This window comes from Notamacropus eugenii, chromosome X (genome assembly GCF_028372415.1).
Source record: "Notamacropus eugenii isolate mMacEug1 chromosome X, mMacEug1.pri_v2, whole genome shotgun sequence".
NCBI lineage: Eukaryota > Metazoa > Chordata > Mammalia > Diprotodontia > Macropodidae > Notamacropus > Notamacropus eugenii.
In genome coordinates, this window is record NC_092879.1 from 89,951,354 (window position 1) to 89,975,197 (window position 23,844).

Genomic DNA, 23,844 nt, shown 5'->3' on the forward strand with positions numbered 1-23,844 from the left:
CTCTTGGTGCTCCAGGTAACTCTGAAGACCAGAAATTGAAGGGAAGGGGCCAGCTAACCTGTGTATGGAGTGGGAGCCCCCTGTATCACTGAAATCACAGGTCCAGTCCCTGCTCTCCAGGAGGCCTTTAATTCCAATGGAAATGACTGATCAAAAAAAAATCAAAGTGAGCTCAGGACAAACAGGAGATCCCAGCACAACACAGAAGGCTTGTTTCCCAGTAGGAACGCAGGCTTCAGGCAATGAGAGTTCTACACTCAAAGAAGGAGTAAGACAGGAAAGGAGCTGCTCATTGAAGGCCTGTGTACTGCTATTTCGAGGCAGGATTGGCCCTTGGCAGAACTGGAAAGTCAGTCACCTTTGCCTAGGGCACCCTCCAATCTCCCTTTCTTTGGGACTCGTCCCCTTCTCCTAGGCTGCTTAGTGGCCTCCGCTTTGCCCCCATGGGAACCTCCCAGTCAGGTGGGAAAGGAAGAACTTCAATATTGACAATGGATTAATGCTCTCTGGGGTGTACTTGCATTTGCAACGAGATCAGCTACGTCTTAAAGGCAGAGGAGGAGGATGTAAAAGTAGGCTTGCCGAAAAGGCTTTTATGAAGAACTCCCAAAGGGTAAGTGCTCACACAGTGGTCACAAGAAGGGATACAAGGGACACAAGGACATTCTCAGGTCTCTCTTAAGAACTTTGGAACTGATTGTGTGACATGGGAGATGCTGGCCCAGGACCGCTCAGCATGGTGTGCCCTCACCAGAAAGGGTGCTGTGCTCTCTGAGCAAAGCAGAATTGAAGTAGCTCAAAAGAACCTTGAGATGGGCAAATTTATTAGAGTATCCCCCCAAAATGTTCACATGGACTATTTATGCCTGATCTGTGGTAGAGCATTCCGAGTTCTCACTGGTCTGATCAGCCACAGTCAGACACACTGTAATTTGACTCTAACATAACAATGTCATTTTGGTCCTTTTTGAGAATGAAGGACAATCAACCAACCAACCAATCAAGTGCTTTCTTTCTCATGGCCTGACTTCGGGCATCAGCAACTGGCTATTAATTGGTAGTGGCGTTCTGGTGGGGGGTATTTCTGGTATTCCCAAAAATACACTTCAAAGGGTTCTGCCCACTCCCCTGAAGCAAAAAAGCACTGAGTGAGCATCCCTCTGGCATCAGGTCTCCTCTCCATGGCACCTCCCTAACCCTAGTCTTAGTTCTTGACTCCAATTGGGTGTGCTCTGTACCGGGCTAAGGAGCAGCCAAGCAACCCAAGGTTCATTGTCTTTGCCTGTCTCTGGCTCTTTTCCTTCAACTTCCCCAAGTTGTGAGTATCAATGATCCACATCCAGGGAAGGGCGCTGAACTCCCTCTTGGCATGGAAGCCTGAACTAAGCAGCCTCACCCCACCTTGGAGCTCTTCCACAATCAATTGTCTTGCTTGCTTCAGAGGAGTTAACTTCACAGCCTCCCCATTTCCAAAGCTTCTTAATAGCACATGAGGAATGAAATTAGCGGCCAAGCAGGAATCGGAGTTGGCGCCGACGCATGTCACGAGTGCCAGCAGGGATCGTTTGTCAAGTGGAGAAGCAGCAAGAGTTGTCGTTGTTGTTTTTAATGTAGTCTGATTTTAAAGGATCCACGTTTTTCGATGCAGCCCATGTGGCTAGGCCTAAGCTTGTAATAACTTTGCAAGGGCTGTGAAGAAGCCCCAATTTCTCTCTGAAAGTGGTTTTGTCATACTGTAATATAAAAGGATAAGGCAGTAATCTGCCTGTGTGGCACTGGGTGGCTGCTGCTGCCTGCAGTTTATTATACTTAGGTAATGCTTAACTGCACACTTGATAGACATCACTTTCATGCCACAGCTCCCTGACTGTTTTCTGCTCTCTGATCATTATGCTAAGAAATGAGGCTCTCCTGCCTTCCAGAGCTCAAGTCCACAGTTCTTCCTCCATGTCCTAACAAAAGTCTCTGACAGAGGGACTACTGTACTGGACTCACCCTTTTTCAACCAATGGAAGGGCTACTTGGAAGGGCTAGGTGAGGATTCACCAGGCGGGAAAAAAAACAGATCCTAGTTGTGGAGTCAACACCATTGGCAAGGGTCCATCCTACTGCCTTCCTGGGCTATGAATGGGAGTGAGCACTCCAGGCCCCACACTCTGGGGATATCTGTGCTGCTCAGGGAGGCTGCTGATGGGCAAAGGGGAGGTGCTTAAGTCCCCAGGTTCAGGGACTGACCATCCTCAAGGAAAAGGGAGTGTGGTGAGCCCCTCCCTCTTCCTCACATCCTTCAGGTCATGGCATGAATGATTTCCCCTGGCCCTGCTCTGCCCCCTGAGTACCAGCTCATAGAACCAAGGCTGGAAGAGGCTCCTGATTAAATTGTGTAATGAAAAAGATGGATCATGACAGTGCTCTGACAGACGAAATGTGACTTTGTACCACCATGCCAACAATGCAGAAGGGCGTGCCACACAGAGAGAAAATGGACCAGGTTTGGCTAACTGACCTCAGGACCTAAAGTAGAAAGAGGCTTCCTGGTTTGCACATCTGCTGCTGCAGGGGAGAATGCTACCATTGCCCTAATATCTCCTCCCCTCAACAGGGCTGGATAAGGGAATGAGCAACACTTGGGCCACACCCAGAGAGTTCTCCAATCTCAGCAGTCTTTGTTGGGGAGATAAGAGACATCAAACTGGACACTCTACAGGCTTCACATGCAGATGAGAGCTCCCCAAACCTAGGTCCTCCAAATAATCCTGTTCCATGCTCTGCCACACATGGGACCAGGCTGCTGAGTGACCAGAACAGAGGCTAAATGCTTACAGAGTGGAAAACATCACAAATGCCTCCTTCCTCTCTGCCTTCCCTCATTCCCCAGCATCATCTTCAGGAACTTTTAGAATATACCCTATTTAAAAGACAGCCCAAGTTAGCCATGTCCTCATTTTCTTCTCTCCTTTCCCTCCCTCGTTTTCCCACTCATCCTCTGCCTCCCTCGCTCCCTTCATAGCCCCTACTAATGGAGGAAAGCACTTTCTTGTCCTACTCCCAAATGACACATTGAGAATCCGTGCACTAGACCGTGCCTAATGCCAACAAGCTATTTGACCTTGACAATCACACACATGGTCTGTCAATGAAAGAGCTCCAAGGACTTCAACAAAGTCCTTTTTCTCCTGAAGAATGGTTCTCAGTACCACTTTCCTCCTGTCTTCCAGAATGGAGCTTCATCCTCCAAGGTTAACAGTGGGGCAGGTCTAAGGAATAGGCAAAGGTGAAACAAAATAGCAGAGAAAGGAGAGAGATGAAAGTATAGGTGGGTGACAAAGGGCTATAAGACTGTGCATGCCCTTTGACCCAGCAATACCATTTCCAGGGCTGTATCCCAAAGAGATCATAAAAATGGGGAAAGGACCCACATGTACAAAAGTATTTACAGCAGCTCTCTTTGTGGTGGCCAAGGACTGGAAATCAAGGGGATGCCCATCCATTGGGGAATGGCTGAATGAGCTGTGCTATGTGAATACAATGGAATACTATTGCACTATAAGAAATGACGAAGAGGCAGACTTCAGAAAAACCTATGAAGACCTATATGAAATGATGCTGAGTGAAGCAAGCAGAACCAGGGGAACACCATACACAGTAACAGCTACAGGGTGCCAGCACTAATTTTGATATTCTTAGTCCTTCTCAGCAATGCAAGGACCTAAAACATTCCCAAAGGACTCATGAAGGAAAACACCTTCTATATCCAGAGAAAGAACTGTGGAGTCAGAATGCAGAATGAAGCAAACTATTTTCTTTCTTTGTTTTGCTTTTTCTTTCTCATGGTTCCTCCCATTTGTTCTAATTCCTTCTATACAACATGACTAATGTGAAAATGTGATTAATAGGAATGTATATGTAGAGCCTATGTCAGATTGCATGTTGTCTTAGGGCTGGGGGAGGGGAAGAAAATTTAAAACCTATGGAAGTGAAGATTGAAAACTAAAAATAAATAAATTAATCGATTAAAGAAAGAATAGGTGGGTGAAAGTGGGTGAAGAGAAAAGGGAAGGGAAGAAGGTGGAAGGATGAAGGATGAAAATGGCATTGATGAATAGGGAAGCATGATGAGAGCGCCACCATGATTATTAGGGACCCTACGTGTCCTTCCTATGAGGTTGACCAGATTCTTCTTTTGATCAAGGACCACCAGCAGGAGAACCAAGTTAGAAAATCCTATAAGCAGGCTACCCACGGCTGGGAGCCCATACCGATATTTAGAATCTAAGACAAGTTCAGCAAATTTCAAGACCGCTCTTCCTCAGGTTGAAATATAAATCTAGAAAAAGGTCCTACCTGAAATCCATTGGGGCCATAGTCTTCTTCCATTTTCCACTTTTGTGGCTTACTCATTCATTCTGGAGGATGCTCTAAGAAAAAGATTATAGAAATCAGTTACTGAAAGGACAAGACGTTAGTTTAGAAACATGACAATTGCACATTATCCCAGCCAGTTCATGTGCACATCAACCAATTTGTCCTGAAAGCTGTGCCCATTAAGTGAAACAATGACAATCAATTATATTGAAACTGCCACCAAGATCAGGTACTTGCATTCAGTCTATTTATCACTTGAATATACAGTTGCTACATCAGAGCTTTTTCTCTATTAAGTATTTTTTCAGATGGAACCAATACCTATTTTCTGGAAGAAATCAATTCTAACTAGAGCCAATACATTGAAAATTCCCATGTCGTATTCATGGAAACTTGTCATGGACAGTTGAATTCCCCTTCAGGCAGGGGGTATCTTCCTGGGATTCAGAGATCTACCCAGAGAAACAGAGCGGACGGATGAGAAGAAGGGGGAACAAAGGTAAACCCTCTAGCATTTCCAAACCGACGCAAAGACTGGTAACCATTCTTTGATTTCTGGTTTTCTGGTACCCTCTGAGGAAACAGAGAGATAGCAACAGCAGACATTTATAAGATAGAGCATTTAATGGTTTGTGAAGTACTTTACCAACTCTTAAGTGCCTACTATGTACCAGGCACTGTCGCTAAGAGATGAGAATAGAAAAACAGGCAAAAGACAGTCCCTGCCCTCAAGGAGCTTATAATCTAATGGAAAATGTTTCTAATCAAATGGAGGAGTTTACTATACTGTGTCATATTAGTAGAGTCGCAGGCAGGAAGAATAAGCAATATCCTCTGCGCTTTCCAGAGGGTCTGAGAAAGGAGGTGATTTCTTCAAGGTCATGGATTCAATAAATGGCAAAATTAGGATATGAAGCCAGCTCTTCTTTCCACACACTATACCTCAGTTGCTTCTAAATCCATAAGGTTCAGTCACAGAACCTGAAGCATAGATTTGGAACTCCTGCAAGATGCATTTTTTTCCAGCTCATTACACACACACACACACACACACACACACACACACACACACACACACACACACACACTATATGAAGTACATAGCATATTCTCAATCACCATCTTCAGTATAACTATATTGAGAAGCCATATCCAGCCTCAAAGAAACATAAATAACAAAAATCATTGGCAGTTGTAATCAACCCATTGCCAACTGGATAAAGGCAAACTTCCCAGCTGGGGATCCAAGTTCTTCTGTAAACCTGAGGCAGCTCTACCTAGGCGACCTGAACTCTCCTCTCCAAGAAAAGTCACTCACTTCATCTTCTCATGGACATGCCATGGTTATGTTCAACTCCACAGCTTTGTGCCTGCCAAGTTGCTTGTTTCTTGCCACCTAACACAACCTTGCCTCCCTGAAAACAAGCCCAGAAGTCTTACTTCCTTCATGAAATCTTGCCCAACCCCAAATGTTCCTACCCACTCTCTGAAATGCTGCACCACTGATTTCTTGTTCCTCTGGCACAATGGAATGATAGCTAGCTGGGTCTGGAGGCAGTGGTCCTAGTCTGGAATCCTGGTTCTGCTACTTGGCAATTGTGACCTTCGACAAGTCACAGAACCCATCTGGGCCTCAATTTTTTCACCTGTAAAATGAGGGTTGGCCTCTGAGGTCCCTTCCAGTTTGAAGTCTGTGATCCCCTCACTGTTTCAGGATTGAATCTAGCTTAATGATACACTACTTCATCCTGCAATTTCAATGTTTCATGTATGGATGAATTTTTCATGTGACATGGCAGCCAGAGCAGCGAGTGCCCTCTGAAGCTGCATTATTAAAGGCAGAGTGTCTAGGGTTATGTAGGTGCCCTGTGCCTTCATCAGACCAGATCTGGTTTACTTGGGCACCACATTTATTCAAGGACGTGAAGTAGCTGGCATGGCCAGAATGGTGAAGGGTCTCAAGTTGCTAAGAAGGAACTGAGGAAGCTTGGACTAGAGGAGACTGAGAGATAACGTGGCAAATGTCTTATGGTTGGCCTGTCATTTAGACTCCTGAGATAGGAGTCACGAAAGAAGGAGCAAATTTCAGCTTCTCATAAGGCAAGAATTCTTCCCCATGAGAACAATGCAAAGGTAGACTGGCCTGCCTTGGGAGCCAGTGAGTGGGTCCCTCTTAGTGCAGGGCAGGAAGGAGAGGACCTTCTTATTCAAGTTAGACTAGAAGGCTCTGTGGCCACCTCCAATTCTGAGATGCTGTGAGATAGGAAGTTTCTTAGGGGGACACTGGATGTCTTCTATTTGCTCAGGACAGCCTGGTAGAGCAGTGATTAGAGTGGCTAGAGTGCTGAGCCTGAAGTCATGAAGAGTCATCTTCTTGAGTTCAAATCCTGCCTCAGATACTTATTAGCAGTGTGACCCTGGGGAAGTCACTTCACCCTGTTTGCCTCAGTTCCTCCTCTGTAAAATAAGCTGGAGAAGGAAACGGCAAACCACTCCAGGATCTTTGCCAAGAAAACCCCAAATGGGGTCATCAAGAGTGACAACAAACAAAAACCAAGAAAAAACCATTTAACTAACAAAAGGCTTAAGTGACCTTGGACACTATCATATATACTATAACCAGGGGCTTCCTCCAGCGGCAGTCCCCGTGCAGTGGCTTCATGAAAGTCAAATAAGCAGAAAGGCAAAGGATTCTGAGGGGGGCTCGGGGTGGAAGAACCAAGTACCTACACAGGAAACCTCACTGATCACTCAGATTTAAAAGAGAGGAAAATGTCCATGTAGAGCTGTGTCTAAGGGGGAGAATGAACTGTCAAATAGCACCTCACATGGAGGTCATTAGAAATGTAGTTGAGAGGAGGGGAATGGAAGCCAGTAAGTATTCTGTGCCAGTCATGGTGCGAAGCACTTGACAAATATTATCTCATTTAACCCTTATAATAACCCTTGCAAGGGTGGTGCTAATAGGTTATCCCCATTTCCCAGGTGAGGAAACTGAGATAGATAGAGGTTAAATGAGTTGCCCAAGGTCACACACCTAGTGTCAAGTGTTTGAGGTGAAATTTGAACTCAGCTTTCCCGACTCCAGGCCTGGAGAGAGTGGGGCTGCATGTGGGGGTCAGTATGGTACAACCATTAGTACATGAAAGGAAAGGAAAGAAAAGGACCTTCAGACATCATTTTTCTCACCTCATCCTTTTGACTAGATGAGTTATTGATGTCACACTTGACTCTCCATTCCTCTAAATGGGGGCCAGATTTCCAAAGAAGGCTTTTATCTTATTTTTCCTGTTCTAGGAAACTGACTATAAGAAATGTATCTCGAGAGGCTATTACTTCCAGCCCTCCTGCTACTAGGCTGAGTGAGCTTCATCTCCAGTGGTGCAGATGGGCTTAATTTTGTGGAGCCTTCACAAAGTCACCTCCCTCTGAGGTTTCTAACCCTTCACCCTTCCTCCACATCCCCAGGCTGCTGATCACTTCAGAAAAAAGAAAGAGGGAATGATGGCCAGCCAGTGCTTTGCTAGGGATAATGAGGGGTCTGGATGGGAGAGGATTATGGGAGGAGGACTGGGTTGTATACATATGGAGGGAGTATGTGTGAATATCCCAGTGAGGCAAGGCTTTGTAGGTAGGGGAGAGGCTAGGGTGAATGTCCCACAGGAAGAGAACAGGAAGAGCACTAGATTGCCCAATCAGCACAGTGGGTGCCAGTTTGGAGGCCAGGAGGAGAGGGGTGTAGCCAATTAGTACTTGCTCTTGGCTATTGGGCAAGACTTCCAAGGAGGGGGACTAGAGGCAGGGCTTAGTTGCTGCCTGAAAGAAGCCAAGGGAGGGAACATCATCCTCACCTCAACCTCTGATCAGTAAGTCCTTTTCTGTGAAAAAGCTTGATGAAGGGAAGGACAGAATGGCAAGGGTGGGATCCTTGGTGTTTAAAACACAGACATGAAAGGGCTAGGGCTATCCTAGGGCCCAAAGAACAGGCAGGTGTGGCTAGATGCTTGCAGAACAGAGCCTGGCCTGGCATACTAACCTTACTACTTTCAGTGGGAGCTCATAGGTCAGGGAGAAATTTCTGCAAAGACTTGGGCCAAGTTTCTCATGCCATTCTTGAGAATGAGGTGAAGAGAGAGAGGTAGACCATGCACGGTAACTGGTGAATGGGCAGGAAGCATCGTGGGGATCCACCCTCATGGAAACAGGCTTGACCTGCAGTCTTCCAGAACTTCATGAGTGACTTGGACGAAAGCGCAAACAGCCTGCTTCTCAGGTAGATGGATGATGAAAAGCCAGGCAGGACAGCAGATTTTCCCATTAACAGACTTGGTATCCAAAAAGATCTCAACTGTCTGAAACAATGGGAAAAAACAAAATCAACTTTGCAAGTTAAAGATTAAAATCATGCTGCTTGTAGGCTAGACAGTAATTCACAGGAAAAGGACCTTGAGGCCCATCTGCGTCAACAGTATGATGGGCAGACTTCTGGGAGGTAACGATACCACTGATCCTCGAACTACCAGTCAGCCCACACCCTGATAAACTGTAATGTGTCCACATGAACAGATCTCGGTTTAACGTGAGAAACAATTCAAGCTGGCCAGAGGTAGCCTTCTTACATTGCTCATCACTGGAAGTCACCAAGGAAATGGGAGGGAATGAGCATTTACTGAATGCCTACTGTGTCCCAGACAGTGGCCTAAGCACTTTACAAATATTTATTTTATCCTCACAATAATCCTGGGAGGCAGGTGCTATTATTATCTGTATCCAAGGTTAAGTGACCTGCCCAGGGTCATAAAGCTAGGAAGTGTCTGGATCTTCATGACTCTGGGCCTGGTACTCTTGCCACCGCACCAGCTTGTGGTGGATGTCTTGCCCAAGTATGGATTGGACCAAATGGTTCCCAAACTGCCTTTGGACTCTACTTCTAGGAGTCACCATGTTATTTATGTTGTCATTTAGAACCAGAGTTGGGGTTGGCATAATTCTAGGTCCTCGAGTGCGGCCTTTTGCCTGAGTCCAAGTTTTACAAAACAAATCCTTTTATTAAGGGGATTTGTTCTGTGAAGTTTGGATTCAGTCAAAGGGCCTCATCTGAGGGCCTAGAGAGCTATATATGGCCTTGAGGTCACAGGTTCCCCACCCTTGGCATGGGATGTTGGCAGTTAATCTGCCAATGGACCCTTTCAAATCTTCTCAGGGCATAATATTCTCCATGGGAGTAAGTTAGGCACTTTGGGAAGATGGGGCAGTATACTAAAAAGAAATGGAATCAGAAGACCTGAGTTCATACTCAGCTCTGCCATTCACCACCACTGCAGTCATGGGTGAGTCAATAAAACTCTGTACCTCAGTTTCCTCATCTGTAAAATGGGGTAAGGAGCAGATTGGGGAAATGAAATACTCTTTAAAAAAGTCCCTTCTAGCTTTATATTTATGGTCCTATGATGATCAATCAACCTTCAACCTTAGGATCGAGAATTTAGAATGTAAAGATATCTTAGAGGTCGAATATTCTAGACCCTTCATTTTCCAGCAGAGAAAACTGGGACCCATAGGGGTCAAAAGACTGGTCCAAGGCAAAAAGACAATTGGTAGCAGAGTGGAGTTTCAAATCCAAGTTTCCTAATGATGAATCTGTTCTCTCTTTATATCACTCTAGGCTGCCAGCGTAATACAGTTTACAGTATCTATGAGCTACTGCCCAGAATGAATTTAACCCACCTTTTGAAATGAACTCAATTTCTGATATGTGCTAGGAAAATTAATTGTAATATGAACAAAAAATTTCATATAACATCTGAATAGGATTAAATAGATGAGACTATGTGATTGTTCCTGATAGACAAGAAAGACACTGGATTCTCCAGCTGCTAGGGCTAGGGTAGAAGGCTGGATTATGATTTTTGAAGGGCCTGATGGAAGTATATTCAGTTGCTTGTGTTGAAAAAAATACCTATAATTATCAATAGGATGCTAGTCCTCCCTCCCCCCTCCCCATGGCCAGTTTAGTCAGGTGAGTTTCCTCAGGCCTTCAGTCTTTGTTAGTTACATTGCTATCGTAAAACAGCAATTCCTTGTGCAGTACATGGTACTACCCAAGGCTATCATAAGCTATCGTGCTTTTTTTTTTGGAAAGGGGTATATGGTGTGAGAGGAACTTACAGTAACTATTAAGTCACTTAGTAAAATTAGCAAGCTAAGTCATTATGTCTAAATTGATTTTCTCTCTTCCTTTTTCCTTCCCGTCAATCGTCAACAAGCATATTCTCTGTGATGATACATCACTTCCAGACTGACAATCACGAGCTACCAAAATAATTTAGCCACCAAATCCATCATTTGGCTCATTACAGTATGTCCAGCTACCACATATTTCACTTAAGGAAAAAAAAAGATACAGAACTAAATAAATGCTTTTGTTCTTAGGAGAGCCCAGGTTTGGTTTGGTTTTGCTTTTTCAAAAGGAAATAAAATAGGCATCTCAAGCTCGATGCCTTTTCTTTATCTTTTTAATGCATTTAGTTGGCACCTCCTTCAACTTTGTCCTCATTTACCATGGAATGAAAAACAAGAAACGCTGAAAGACAGAGGAAGTAGTTATCCTTCCCAGCATGCTAAGAGCCAACAGCTCTTCGAAGGGGTTCTCAGTAGTGCTTTCTCCCCGACAGCTTGTGGATTGTGTTTTCCTATTTCATTTTCCTTCTGGGGAGCCAGATTGAGTTCTCGAGAGGGCCACAGCTTTTCCAAATTGTTTGTGTGGTTAACTTTCTAACCCTTCTCTCTTCTTTTCCCTGTAGACTTTTAAAGTTCCTGTTTTTTCAGCTATAGCACTTTCTCCATTTTGTCTTCTCTAGTTTCGGTATAAATTGAAGCTGCATTTCCTTTCAGAATCAAGAAGCATCATCATGATGAAACATTTACTAGGTTGTTAGGCAGAGGGTACCGGGCTAGATGCTCTCCAGAATTAATATGAAGAGAGCACATGACCCCTTCCATCTAGGAGACTACTGGAAAGCAAAGGAATGGCAATACAGACAGATAAGTATTTATTTACAAATGAGAGAAAAATGAGAAGCAAATACAATAGATATATTTTCTTTTGTTTTATTGATTTCACTTTGCTTTTGTACCTCTAAATCACATCACCATCCTGCCCCACCTTCTAGTCATGTTGTACATTGAGTGTGCAGCATACTCTCTATCAAGAAGGAAATGTGATCCAGCACCAGTCACGTGGGACTAATATTGATCACTACATTTCAGCTGAGTTCTATTGTCTTTATTGCGATTGTAATTCCCATTCTTGTAGGCGCTGTGTTATTGTTCAGCCTGTTCCTTCAGCTTTTTTTGCTTTTTGTCAGTTCATACAAGTCCTCACGTGTTTGTCTTAATTCTAAGATTTGTCATTTCACAAAACACAGTAATATCCCATTTTTTCCCTCTAACCACAGTTTATCATGCCATCACCCAATGGATGAGAAACTGTTTCTATTAATTTGCTATTTGCAAAATGTGTTGTGATGGAGTGTGATACATATGGAGCTGTTTTTGTTTTGTTTTGGCACTGACAACATGAATGTCCAGTAATCAGTATTACAGGCACAATATCCAATGCTATAAACAGGTTAAAAACTTTACTTATAGAAGTCCAAATTATTTTCCAGAATGGCTAGGCTAATTCACAACTCTGCTTCCTGTGTATTAGTCCATCTGTCCTTCTGTAGCCTCTTCAACATTGATTATTTCTATCTTTTGTTATTTTTACCAACTTGACAGTTGGTACTTTAGAGTTGTTTTGTGTCTCTCTAATTGTTAGAGATTTGAGGCATTTTTATGTAGCTATTTCTAGATTGCCCTTCCTTTGAAAATTATTGATATCTTCTGGGTACATAACTATTAGGGAATGTACTTGGTTTTATAAATTTGTATCAATTTGCTCTGTTTACAGATTTTTTTCCACAGAAATTTGAAACTCAGTCACTAGCTTCTATTCTGACTATAGCTGCATTGTTTTTGTTCCTGCAAAAGTCTTCTAATTTTATGTAATTCAAATGGAATATTTTGTGTTTTATAATCACCTCTATCCTTTTCTTGGATTGTGAATTCTCCCTCTAAGCATGATTGCAAAAGGCACTGCCTTTAATTCACCTCTTATTTATTTGTAATGTGACTTTTTGTCCAAAAATTAGTTCTAAATTTAATTTTTGCCCAATTGTTTTCAAGCTGTGCCAAGAATTTCTTTTTGGTTTCTATTTTTTGGTGGGGAATTGTGTGTTGTTCTCCCAGTGATTTGTATTCTGGTGTTTATTAAACACTGGGCAGCTATTTTTGACTCTTTCTGAATATTGTGTGTTTCACTGATCTACTCTTCTGTTGGTTGTTGTTGTTCAATTGTTTTCAATGCTAACTCTTTGTGACTCCATTTGGGTCAAAATACTGGAGGGGTTTTCCATTTCCTTCTCCAGCCCATTTTACAGATGAGGAAACTGAGTCAAACAGGGGGAAGCAACTTGCCTAGGGTCACACAGATAATAAGTGTCTGAGGCCAGATTTGAACTCGGGATGATGAGTCTTCCCTAACTCCAGGCCTGGCACTCAATCCAATGTACCACGTACTTACCCAGTGAGGGGGACAACATATAAATAAGTAGGTGCTTAAAAGATATATTAAGAGCAGGTAAAGGTGATCAGAAATGGAGAAGCTCAACTGTGGCCTGCAGAACAATTAGTAATGGTCCTACAAACATACAATACAGTGCCCTCCTTCCTCTTGTTAGAGAGATAGTATACAACAGAGGTAGGATGCTGCATGTGTTATCACTTCTAGTCACTGCATTTTTGGTTTTCAATTTTCTTCCTTTAGCACGAAAAGGGTTTAATTTCTTGGGAGCAAGGAGGTAAAATATATCCAGAAAATATTGTAATGCATAAACTAGACATCGTTACAACTTCTTTTAAATAAATACCTGGAATCTCAATTTTGCTGGCATATAATTGTGCATAGTAATGCTTGAAAATTTATTCCTTCTCTATTTGTCTATATGTACTTTATTCTTTTTTATATTTTACACAACTGCTTTTCCTTTCTTAAGGAATAAAGTTGGACAATAGCTTCATCAATTGTAAAACATCTTGATTAGTTTAAGAGTCTTTTTTTTCACGTTCATCTCTTTCTCCTCTGATTTTCCACATCTCATTTGTGCTCATTTTGGGGGTTCCTAATTGGTTCATTTTCCCTAGAAAATTTTAATTGCAGGATAGCTCCATTTTTTTTTTCAGTGAAGCTTTCAGGGATAACACTTTCCCTCTGAGGAATTCTTTAGCTGCATCTCATAAATTTTGGTAAGCTGTCATTTTTATTCTTCCCTTTAACTTAATTATTTATTGTTCTTATGTTTTTTTTTCCCTTTGACTCACTCATTTTGCTTTTCTTAGTCTCTATTTGGGTTTGTATCTTTTGCTCATATTTCTTTTACAGATTTTTAAATTATCATGGCACAGTCTGTAAAGTATGTATTTAATATTACTGCCTTTTTACATTTTTTGTGAATTCTTTATATGCCAGCATATGATTGGTTTTTATAACAGTGTTGTGCAATGGCAAGATACCCGTATATTCTTTAATATTCCAATTTATTAAACACCATAGCTTTCTAATATAATTTTTCCAACAATCTGTCCTGCTAGTTTGACCTTGTTCATCTGTTAGATTCACTTGACTCTGAAAAATGAAGATTCAAGTCTCTTTAATTATCATATCCTTTTGCAATTCAGTTTACTTTTCCTTTAAGAATGAAGACGCTATTCCATTAGGTTCATGGATGTTCAATGGTGACAGTATCACCGTCTATGATACATTTCAGTGTAATGTAACTTTCTTGTTTCTCTTGACACAATTTTTTGTTGTTGTCCTGAGTGAAAGCATATTTGCAAGTCCCTGATTTTTTTTGGAGTTACCTGAACTATAATACACTTAGTTCTTGCATTTCATTTACCCTATGTTCATCTTTGTGTTCGTTTTTTTCTTGTACGCATCAAACTGTCAAGTTTTCACTTGCTATAATGAGTCTAATTGTGCTTGCTTCAGCAATACATATTCTAAAATTGGAATGATATAGAGAAGATTAACATGGCCCCTGTGCAAGGATGACATGCGAATTCATGAAGTGTTCTATATTTTTGAAAAGCAAATGATGAAAACTAAAAATAAATAAAGAAAAAAAAAGAAATGTAGGTGACTTTTTTCTTTCTGTCCCATGGAGGACCAACATTGCATGGGATAGAAAATGGTCAAGACTTGAGAAAATATAAAGAAGAAGAAAAATGAGCCTAATCCTTTCACATACCGGGTAAAAATTGTTAATTTTGTTCATTCTTCATCAAATTCTGTTATTAATATGAACCTTTTACTTTCTCTTTAAAATGACCACTTAGTCCCTGTGGTTTGTTTTGTTTATACAAATTTTATCCCTGTCTTCTACCATGGACTCTGTATATCTCACTTATTCCCAAATACCTTGAGTTTATTTTTGTTGTTTTTCTCGCTTCAGAATTTTTTCTTTTATATTTCTTCTCCAAAGATAAGAGGTTAGTGCAGAATCCTCTTGGTCTTTCCTCTCTCTTTTTTATTCTACCATCTTCCTCCAGGCTACAATTTATATATATATTGTTTTCTCTTTTTACATTTTACTTTTAAGATAGTATATTATTTTTTCAAATAAAATATTTTAAAAAAATTATCTGTCCTTCCACTACCTTTCTTCCCCCCAATTAGCAAATTCAAAAAAAGGAAAAGAAAAACATAGCCCTCAATGCAGAAAGACAGCAAAACAGATTCCTAAATTAGCCATTTTGGAAAACGTATGTCTCTGAATTTTAAGTTCATCACCTCTCTGTTAGGAGGTGAGTGGAGTTTCATCTTCATTCTTCTGGACTCTTGGTTTATCAGCGCAAAGATAAACTATGAGTCCAAAAGAACAAAGATAAACATTTTAAAATCTTTCCAAGTTGCTTTTCCCTGTAACATTATTGTATAAATTATTTTTTTCTTATTTCTTTTCACTTTACTCCGTATCAGTTTATGAAGATTTTCCCAATATTCTCATTTCTTCATTTCTTGTGGCACAGTGTTTAGTTTTGGTTTGGTGATATGTTTTCTTTTTTCTTTGATCTCCTGGTAATATAAGCCTAATAGTGACATAGTTATAAACTGTATGCACAGTTTAGTCACTCTTTGAAGTGTAATTTCAAATTGCTTTATAGAATGACTGGACAAATTCCCAGCTCTACCAACAATGCATTAGTGTGTCTCTTTTTCTTCTCAGCTCTTCCAAAGTTTGTCATTCTCCACTTTTGTCATCTTTGCCAATCTGAGGGATATGAGGCAAAACCTCAGAGTTGCTTTAATTATCATTTCTCTAACTCTTAGGATCATTTTTCACGTGGTTATTGATAGCCTAATTTTCTTTCTTCAATAACTACCTGCTTGCTGGTGTGGTGCTACATGCCTGGAATCCTCCTGTTATTTATTGGGGAACAGAGATACTCACAGAGCATTTGTTTCCTCAGTGCCAAGCATGATGTCTGGCACATAAAGGCTTGTTAAATGACTGGTGGAACAGAAAAGGTAGAGAGTCGTCACTGATGGGGGAGACCAATTGCAGTTTTCACTTTGGATCTAGAATAGAAAAGGGAAAAGGGCAGTAGACAGTTTCAGAGGAAACTGAGATCTCGATGATCCAATCTACAGTGAAGCAAAGTAGAACAACTTGCACAATGACAACATTTTAGAGAAAAACAACTTTGAAAGACTTCCAAACTCTGACTAATGCAATCATCATTCCATGAATTGAGCGGACTGAGATGAATCATGACGCCTACCTCCTGCCAAAAAGGTGATAGATTTAAAATGCAGAATGAGATACATTTTTGGACATGGCCAAGGAGGGAATTTGTTTTGCTGGACAGTGTATTTGTTGTGAGGTATTTTTTTTTTAATTGTTCCATGGGGGAGGGAAAAGGAGAGATAGTGCTTGTAAAAATAAATACAAATTTGCAGTCTTTGTTCTCAAGAAGTCTGCATTTCAACATTCCAGTGAACTCATGAGCCTGCACCTGATTGAGGTGACAGAATCTGAATGGGATCGAGGCTTACAAGCAATCTCTTCCTCTATCATTTTACTGTAATAGATTTCGTGACTTTTTTTTTAAAAAAAGAACTAAACTTTCACTTAAAAGGGGCGGGTCTACGTAGCTCTAAGATGAATGGAAATCAATCAGTAAACATTTGTCAAGGTCCTACTATGTGCCAAGCACTATGTTAAGTTAGAGGTACAAAAACCTCATCATTCAACTGAACTGCTCCCTACAAAGTTACCAACTATCTCTTAATGGCGAAATCCAATGACCTTTTCTCAGTCCTCATCCCTCTTGACTTCACTGCAGCCTTAAATACTGAGAATCACCCTCTCCTCTTGGATACTCTTCCCTGTCTATGTTTTTCTCCTGGTTCTTTTCCTCCCAGGCTGACCACTCCTTTTTATTCTCCTTCGTTGGTTTTTCAAGGTCATGCCCACTAACCATGGGTTTCCTGGGTCCTTTTTTCTTCTCCCTCTATTATTTCACTTGGTGATCCCATCAGCTCATCATTATGAGCAATGATTATCAATTCTGTACAGATAGTCCAAAACTCTCTTCTGATCTCCAGTCCCATATCACCAACTATTTTTGGACATTTCATACTGTACATCCTAGAGCTAGCTCCAACTTATATGTTCAAAATAGAACTTATTATATTTCTCCCCAAACCTTCTCCATAACTTCCCTCTTATGGATGAGGCATCATCCTCCTCCTACTCTCTCAGAATTGCAATCTTAGTGTTATTCTTGACTCCTCAGCCTCAGTGACCCTACATATCCAATCAGTTGTCAAATCTTTTCACTTCTACCTTCATAACCAGTTACAAAGTGGCTCCATCTATCCTCAAATCTGCCTCCCACTGGCTTACATGATCCTACCTTACCCCCTCTCTCAGCTCCATAAAGCCAAAAAAGTCCATTACAGTTATAACCCATTATTCCAGGATGGACAAGGAAAGCATGGTATTGTTTCTTGAAGGATGCACTTTTTGCCTGTATGCTTGAAGGAAGACATCCAAACTTGTTATCAGCTTAATTGATACACTAGAAGTTAGAGAGAGGTAGGAGGGGATGGTGATGAAATAAAGAGTGACCGCATTCATTTGGTGTTGGGGTCAGGCAGAAGGCAGGTGACAGGAAAAGGGCAGAGTGGGAAACCTGAAGAAACTTGAGAGGCTGGAGGGCGTGAGGCTTGATTTTGCCTTTTTAATTTTTGTTCAGTCTTTGTCCTGACTATATAACTTTCTCATGAATTTCTATTTTGATCAGAATGAGCTTTCATAATGAGATCTCACATTTTCCATAATAAGCTAATCACAGTACTAATAAACCATAGATAGGTTCTAATCCATGTGCTTACCTCCAACACAAAAATACTTGGCAATATGCAAAGAGCACTTGACAATTCCAGTAATGAAGACTAAACACAAATTCTAGTATCAAATCATTTTCAAGTTAGCAACATAGACACCAAATAGAAGTAGACAGAGAACTTACAGAAAACAGCTTCCACCTTGAAGTGCCATCAGTGATGTTTTCTATTGCTTACTCTCTTTAGTTTTTAGAGATCCAATTTTCACGGCTTTATTCACCTTAGAAAAATGTATTCTGTATTTTGGGTATGCTGCTCCTGAATGGTTGCAGTGTGTTCAAGTCACATGATAGGGAAATAATATAAGAAACATGCCCAGAAATACGGGAAACAAAGGGGAAGGAACAAACTGATAGAGTACGCAAACCCCCCAAAAGAAAGAAACCCCAAGCTTAAACCAATGGACGATGTATTGATCAAGTTCCTTTGTTTCCTCACCAAAAAGAAAATATCTTAAGCAGCCAGAGGGAAGCAATTCACATATTAAAAAGCACCAAATGTTATGCATAAGACAATCATGACCAAAATATTCAGAAGGAGCTTAACAAGGAAAGAGAGAATGGCCTGCAACCTAAAATTACCTTCCCTGCAAAACTAAGCCTGATGAAGAAAGACGCCTTTCAGTGAGTTTGCAAAATCTCTTCTTTTCCTAGTCAGAAGTCCAGTACTATACTGGGTCTTTTACATCCAAGCTGACCAAGCAGCTGAAACTTAATTGGGTGACATACATACACTTGAATGAAGGATGATTCAGCGTTAACATGCTTTGAGGAGGTTAGGAGTCTTTCGTAGATTTTAAATCTCATCTAATAAAAGCAGCGTTGAAAAGAAAAACAAGATACAGGCCTAAATGGGGATTTAAAATACTAGTAAATGAGACAAAACCATCAAAGAAACTCCAGAAATGCAGAAGAAAAGAACTCTTGAGTTACAACCCCATGCTCATCAAACTGGCAAAGGTAGCAAAGGATGGAAGAATTCACGGGGTGAGGTGATTTGGAAAATGGGCAAATTGAACTCACTGCTGGTGGAGCTTTGTTTCAGAGAACAAGCTAGAATTATGCAAGAAAAGTTACAACACTGCCCAGACATTTTGACCCAGTGATCCTGGTGTTGGACTTATAACTTAAGGATACCTTCTGACAATAAGAAAAGATCCGTCTGAAGAAAAAGACTTATAGCAGCACTATTTGTAATCACAAACAGTCGGAAACAAGCTGCGTGCCCAGTGATTACAGACTGGCTGAACAGATTGTGGTATATGAATGCTCCAGACTATTACTGTGCCTTAAGGAATGGTGAACATGAAGAATTCAAAGAAATATGGGAAGGCCTGTATGAGGCGATGCTCAGTGAACCAAACCGAAATGAAGAACATTATACACAATGACTCCAGCTTTGTCCATGAAGACAGATTTAAAGGGTTGCAAAACCTTGACTAAGTACATTGGACAGTGTTGCTAGTGTCTTATGAAGCATGTACCCTTCCTTTCAGAACAGTTCTAAAAGTACAAAAGGCAAGTCCAAGCTGCTATACTTAAATATTTGGGGGGGATTGTATGTGGGGCGAGGCATTCACTTTGTGAGCATATGGGTGTTTTGCAATAATGTATTGGGAAAAAATTATTCATAAAAAGATACCGCTCCTGTCCCCCTCACATACACGCAGATACTCACACACGATCAGCCCAGGGTAACTGCGCTGAGCACCGAGCAGGGTGCCAAGTTCAGCATCAGTTCCCCAGGCAGCACTCTGGAAGGCTCACTTCCACTGGACATGGACAGACCACAGTATGACCGTTGGGCCAGGCCATCAAAGCTTTCTGTGCGCTCTTCTGACCATGCACCACACTGGCATTATTGAGGCCTGTCTAATTCCTTTACTTCACTGAAGATCACAGACTGCCCATGGTGGTTCCCGCCACCCCCAAACTCAATGTTAATACACGCATTGTGATGCACTGCTGAGAGGTATATGTGAAGCAATCAGACTACAAGGAGGCAGGCTGATTTTGGGCCATGAGTCACAGCAAATCCCTTCAATATCTCTCCTGTACCTACAATTGCTTCCATCATTTCCTAGTGGAGTGAACACACAGTGCTGATAAGCTTCTCCAGACAGTCAAGCCTGTGCAGGATTTTCCCACATCCCAGCTCACTTAACAGAATCAAACGGCTTGATTAGGCTTATGAAAACAACCTACATATCCAAATGCTATTCTCAGCGCCTCTGATACAGCTGTGAAAAGGGAGAAGAGCAGTCACCTATCCTGAGAATCTCATAAAAACTGCAGAGATTTGGGGGGCGGATGCCTAGAGCACCCCATCTCTTGCCTGCCTCCCTCTGAGCCTCTGGGAATCTCTGCTTTCTCTCAATGCTAAACCTTAGGTCCTCCTTCCTCCCCCATTAGCTTGTATCTATTCTGCTCACATTCACTCATCTTTTGCAGCAAGAATGGAAGCTCCTTGAGGACAGGGACTGTTTTATTTTTGTCTTTGTATTCCAGCACCTAGTAGTTGGCACATAGAGGACCCTTAATAAGTTGTTTGGTGATTGACTTGTGAGCATGCTAGTCATCTGCTGAGTAGGAGAAGTGCTTACACCTTGCCTAGCACAGAGGTGATAGGGGCACATTCTAGAGCCCCTTTCGTGTCAGTCTAGGTGAATGAAGTCACATCTAGTGGGCCCCAAGGTGGTTATTCAGGCTTGCGCTACCAACCCCCCCATCCCTGCAAGGAGGAAAGCAGAGAATAGGGCAATAGGCTTGACACTATCAGGTTTGTAACAAAAGATTTCAAATAGTTCTGGGGGGGTCAAGCCCTTGTTCACGAGACTTTGAGAACATGGTGAAAAGAGGCAGGCCCAGATTTCATCATTGAACTAAAGAGATGATTTGGAAATCTCTCAGTGGTCCTAGGCTAGGCTAGTCAATACATTCCAGAAAAGAGATATGAAGACAAATGACACTTTTAGCAAATGCCCTGAGCCATCCCCCCTGGCACCCTCATTCCCCCTGGCACCGCCCCACCCCAACTGCATCTGAAATGAATGTTTCAGAGGGGAGTTCCCTTTCCTCCATCCTTCTTCAGCACTTAGTTATTTCAATCCAGCTACTTGGGAGACAACTTGAAAACACTTCAAAAGACCAAATCCAAAGGAGGCTACTCCAGCAGGCCACCAGAGCAGATTTAGAACATGTAATGCTTCTTCTTCCCCCTCACAGAGAAAGTCAAGAGTTGGCCTAGGTGATGTGTAGGTGCAAAGACTTCCCCATTTTCCTCTCTAGCACTCAGGGGACAAAGAGGCCCAAGCAATCACTTGAAAACTGCTGCCCCGTGGGGAGGACACAGGGGCAGGCTCATAGGAGGTTTTTGCAGCCACATGGAGGGCAGCTAAGCCCAGTTCCTGCTAAATCTCCTTGGGGTTCTCAGCACTCTGCTTCCTTCCACTTCAGCCTATGATCACTCTCAGGAGGCAGATGACTATGCCTGCTGTTTCCCAGAGTGACAGACAGCCTGTGTGTCCACTGGGCCTACTCAGGGCACATATGCATTAACAAGCAAGCTCCATTTTTACACCAGCTTTTCTTTCATGGGAATGAGTAGAAACTGAGGAGCCAAAGGGGCAAAAACTTACCCCAAATCCAATTTTCTGAAGCATTCAAGGTGGATAAACAGACAACACCCGAGACAAGTGACTGTTAAGTCACCAAACTTCAGTTACCACCTCCTCCCTCAGTTACCATCTCCTCCCACTTAGCCAAAATCTACAACGCTGCTTAGCGAGACCCAAGCAGATTGGGAAAAATTGCCCAGTGTCATGGATCAAGAAAAGCATCTGACAGCTTTAAGGCTCTTCACTCCAGTGAGAAATAAGGTTGGATTTGTGAGGCTTCTGGTCAGCTCAAGCACGGATACTGCAGTAATTAGAAATGATTTTCCGGAGGTTTATTTCTGCAGTCTTACTAGGCAGTGCTAAGTCCCTCGAGAAGGAGGTGACAGGTTGTAGTCTGGCCAGCCAGCACCACAGTGCCTCCAGACGAGTGGGGACCAACAGGAAAGGGGCAGGGAAAGTTTATTGGAGAAACATCAAGGAGATGTTGACCCCAAAGGCAGTCCCATCTACAATGCTGAGAGAAAAAGGGTGGGGTCCTCTCAACCATTTAGAGTAAGATTAGGATTTGAAACCAAATTGTTAAAAGCCCACTGCCTTACAGAACCCAAATTTTTTGGTAGTTGTTTTAATTCTTGGCCTCTGCGTTTCTAGAGCAGAAGTGGATCTTAAAAGGGACAAGGAGAACGTCTGGGTCTCAGAAATTAGTTTGGAGCAGGATGGAATCAGGTCAGGCCTCTGAGGATTTCCAAGCCAGAGAACAGGAAACAAAGGAGAAGCATAACAATGGCCTTCAAAGGCTGGATCACATGGTTAGGGGTTTGGATGTCAAACAACTCTTGAAAGTCATCCACAAAACGACAGAGAGGCTGAAAGTATTTCATCCAAAGCCACTGCCTCTTCCTCACTTTTCTATGGGTGACCCCTCTTCACACTTTCTACAGGTCCTTCCTGAGTATAGTGACCATTTCTATGGAGACAGTGGAAAGTGCCAGCCACTCTCCCGTATTCCGTTCCCAAAGCTTCAACTGGCATCTCAAACTCACTATGACTTCAACAAAACTCATTTTTCCTTCTTTCCTCACTCCCTTTCTTCCCTCCCTTTTTCCTTCCTTTTCTCTCCATTTCTTTGTCTTTCCTTCCTTCTTCTTTTCTTCCTTTCAGCTAAATTCATGAAAGTACTCCTTTTTTCTTTTTGAGAGTGAGAATAGCTTTAATTCTATTTAGTAAAATAATACCTTGTTCTATTTTCTTAAAAAAACCTCTGAAGAACATACAAAAGTTTCACATTGGAAGAGTTTCAAAGATATACTGGGCTACTTTATTTCCTATTTCATTCAAAAGGTTTTCTTTTTTAATTTATAAAAAAGGTCAAATGCTCAATTTTTTAATTTTTATTTTTTATTTTTAATGTTTTACAATCACTACCATAAAACTTAGATTTTTCCCCCCTCCCTACACCCACCACTCCCCACCCTCCCCAAGACGGCATACAATTCTATGTAGGATCTACACATACTTTCCTATTGAATACATTTTCACTATAGTCATGCTGTGTGGAAGAACTAAAATAAATGGGAGAAATCATATAACAAACCAAAACATTACACACACACACACACACACACACACACACACACACAAACGAGCTGCTACACTCTGCGACTGAATTCCATAGTTCTTTCTCTGGATGTGGAAGGCATTTTGCCTTAGAAGACCATTGGGGATTTTTTTTTATGTCCTTGCATTGCTATGAAGATCCAAGTCTACCAGAAAAAACTCCTGCACACCGTGGTCGTTGCTGTGCACAAAGTTCTCCTGGTTCTGCTCCTTTCACTCTGTATCAGATCATATAAGTCTTTCCAGGCCTCTCTGAAGTCTTCTTGGAGAACTCCTTTTTTCTTCCTCTGAAATGTACTCAGTTAAAATCATTTCCCTGTGGAACCAAGTGACTTTCCTAAAATTTTAAGGTTCTGTAATTTTGTAAGTGAAGATAGTCCCTCTACTGATCAGATAAGTAAGCAAGCAAGCATTTATCAGATACCTGCAATGTGCTTTATTAGATACCTACTGTGTGTCAGGCACTGATCATGGCACTGGGGATGAAGAGACTGAAATGATCATTCCCTGCCCTCAAGGCCCTTACATTCAATAAGGGGAGACAACATGAACATATTGGAATATTCTCCAGAAACACAAGGTAATTTCAGTGGGAGCAGGGGCGAGGGTGTAGTGTTGGAGCTGGTGCAGATTCCAACAGCTCTGTAACTTAGAACAGTACATAGTTTGCCAAGGGGATGATGGCCCCAAACATTTCTCACTAAGTGACCAAGCCAGTGGCAAGTCTCTC

At 41.9% G+C, this 23,844-nt stretch overlaps 1 protein-coding gene and 1 non-coding gene across 2 annotated transcripts in view; both read left to right on the plus strand.

The window, feature by feature from the left end:
- DIAPH2 (diaphanous related formin 2) overlaps positions 1–23,844 on the plus strand; it is a 1,011,052-nt gene that overhangs the window by 953,405 nt on the left and 33,803 nt on the right. The window lies entirely within an intron of this gene.
- LOC140516487 (U6 spliceosomal RNA) lies at positions 14,446–14,552 on the plus strand. The gene has a single exon (XR_011971376.1). It is a non-coding gene; the product is annotated as a U6 spliceosomal RNA (small nuclear RNA).